The sequence below is a fragment of the Ursus maritimus genome, unplaced genomic scaffold (assembly GCF_017311325.1).
Source record: "Ursus maritimus isolate PB19 unplaced genomic scaffold, ASM1731132v1 scaffold_7, whole genome shotgun sequence".
NCBI classification, from domain to species: Eukaryota; Metazoa; Chordata; class Mammalia; order Carnivora; family Ursidae; genus Ursus; species Ursus maritimus.
In genome coordinates this window covers 24750525-24753328 of record NW_024426885.1, presented here as the reverse complement: position 1 = coordinate 24753328, position 2804 = coordinate 24750525, and positions in this window count along the sequence as shown.

Below are 2804 nucleotides of genomic sequence, written 5' to 3'. Positions count from 1 at the left end.
TGTGCAACTTATTGCATACCAATTATACCTCAATAAAACTATTTAAAAGACAAGTGGATCTTGAGAAACAAAATCATCATAACCTTCTTACTGGAAGAGGGGTTTGTTATGCCATTGTGGGGCTGGAGGACAAAATGGTTAGGGAGGGGTTTGTGGGTACTATATAGATAGCAACACAACCTTTGCTCCAGATAGCCAACCCTTCCTTCTTTCCTTCCTTCCTTCCTTCCTTCCTTCCTTCCTTCCTTCCTTCCTTTCCGGGATCTGCCTTCCCATTATATGTCAGGAATGTTGCCAGGTTCTTGGATACCAAGATGAGCAACAAATCACTGCCCTGAAAGAGCTGTCTTCTGCTGGAGGAGGGGAAGGCAGGTCACCAGCGTCAGATTCCAGCCAACGCCCACATCGCCACACTAGGTAGTCTTCCACTACTGCTGCCCAAGGGGGCCGGAGCCAGGTCAAGAAGTGAAGTTCTTAGTAAATGGTTCAGAGGGAGTCACGAAGGGTGGCACCAGGGTTACGACTGGGGAAGTGGGTAGGAGAAGGTAAATGACCCTCAAGAGAGTGTCGCGGTCATCATTTGAGAAGTGGGCTTAAGCAATATTTCTATACCTATGCCTCTCTTACCTGCACACTTGTACCAACAGCAAGAACTAAAATTTAGCGTTTGCCTGCGCAGGCAGCTTATGTTAAGGGCTTACTTACATCTATTGCCTCATTTATTCTTCGCCACAACTCCCCCAGGTCTGCATTTCACCATGAAGAAACTAAAGCTCGGAGAGGTTACCCGTCCAAGGTCACACAGCTGGCAAGCTCTGGCTCCAGAGTTCCCAGCTACAAAACATACTCCCTTCTCACAATACCCTGGGACCTCTTAGAGAGAAAAAAGTTCCACTTTCGGGACCCAAACGTCGGCTTAGCTTTCACTTTTTACAAATTTTCCAGATCCAGAACGGAGGCAACATCGGCTAGCACAACCAACAGGGTCGTGCCCATCCAGCAACGCCACCAGAGCGGTGGGCTGACAAAGATTTGAGGCTTGGAGGGCAAACCGGGAGCGACCGTCAAGCACCGAAGAGCTCCGGCGCGCATATCGCACGCCTCTCCAGGCTGCCTGCAAGCCCCTCCCGGCCGCCGGCAAGCGGAGCTCAACGCGCGTGCGCGGGGCCAGAGGGGACGCCCCCACGCGAGCGCGCAGTGATAGGGGCGCGCGGCCGAGGGAGCGCGGGCGCGTTGCGGCGTCGGCGTCTGCGCGCGCTCCAGGACGAGGCTGTGTGGGCTGGGGAGCGAGCGAGGCGGCGGCGGCGCCTCAGAGCCGAAGGGACGCGCGGGCCTCGCGCCGCGGGAGCAGACGGCTGCGGAGGAGACCCTAGCCTCGCGGCCCGAGGCGGGAGAGCTCGGCCTGTCGACTGCCTGCTTCAGGGGCCGCTGGCCGCGTCCCTCGCCCGGAGTGGCCGCCGCCCCAGGAGACTCGCCGTGACACGGGCCTAAGCCGCGGCGGCCGCGGACGTCCGGACCGCTCGGACCCGTCGGGCCGGGCCGGGTGGGGACTAGCGTCCGGGCAGGTGCCGCCCCCTGAGGGCCGGCCGGGCGCGCGGCGCCTACCCGCGCGGCCCGCGGGCTGGGCTCTGCGGAGGGGCCGCCCGTGCATCCCGCAACCGCCCCCCCCCCTCCGCGCCCCGAGGGCCGGAGCCCGAGTCGCGCCCCGCCCTCCCCGGGCACAGCCCGGCCGGAGCGGCGGGAGCCGGGAAAGCCCGCGTCCGCCGTCGCCGCCCGCCGTCGCCATCCGCCCTCCGGGCTCGAGCGGAGAAGAGGGAGGAGAAACTTTGCCTTTTATTGTTGCTTTTAGTCCTTAAGTGCAAGGAACTCTGCGGGGAGGAAAAATGTCCTTCTTCAATTTCCGTAAGATCTTCAAGTTGGGGAGCGAGAAGAAGAAGAAGCAATACGAGCATGTGAAGAGGGATCTGAACCCCGAGGAGTTTTGGGAAATTATAGGAGAATTGGGGGACGGAGCCTTTGGGAAAGTGTACAAGGTAAGAAGGAGAAAACGGGAAGTTGCACTTGTAAGATATAACAGCCACTGGTCCGGAGTGGCAAGAGAATTTCTCGCTCCCCTTGTCCCTTTCCCGTCTCTTGTCCCTTCTTTTGACTTCGTAAAGGTACGTTAGAACTTTATTTAGGTTATCATCCAAGGAGTAACTAAGACCGTAGAGTATAAGGTTGAACAAAATGGGGCCTGAATGTAGTTTAGACTGATAGCTAAAGGGAGACGGGGTTATAGAGTCTCCTCTGCCAACTTTAAAGGAAATGAGGGTGTTCTTTAATTTAAAGGAGGGGTCTGGTTTTTAAAATCAAACTCAGTATGCTTTTCAGTGGATTTATATTTGTCTACTAGCTGTTTGCATTCATTTATGTATGCGTGTACTAAAGCAATTCCGTTTTGAGGATCCAGGGCATGTATTTGGTTTTCTCTATAGCTAATACATAACCAGGCTTCTGGGATGAGAGGAAAGTGATTGCTGCTTGCAGGCTAGTCTTCAATTGGTTGCTTGACAACATACTATAAAACGGAATGGAATTTCTGATAGAAACTTTCCAGAAGAAAACCTGCATCTGGTAAATATGATTACAGCAAGCATTGACTATAAGTCAATACGAGTGCTTAAGAAATTTAAAAAAATACCCATATATGCAGACATGTTTTTATATATATTTCACTAGAGTCTTGATGTTTCAACGTGAAGGATTAATGTTAACTGTTTATTATTTCATAAGCAATATATGAATGATGTCATTGAAATATT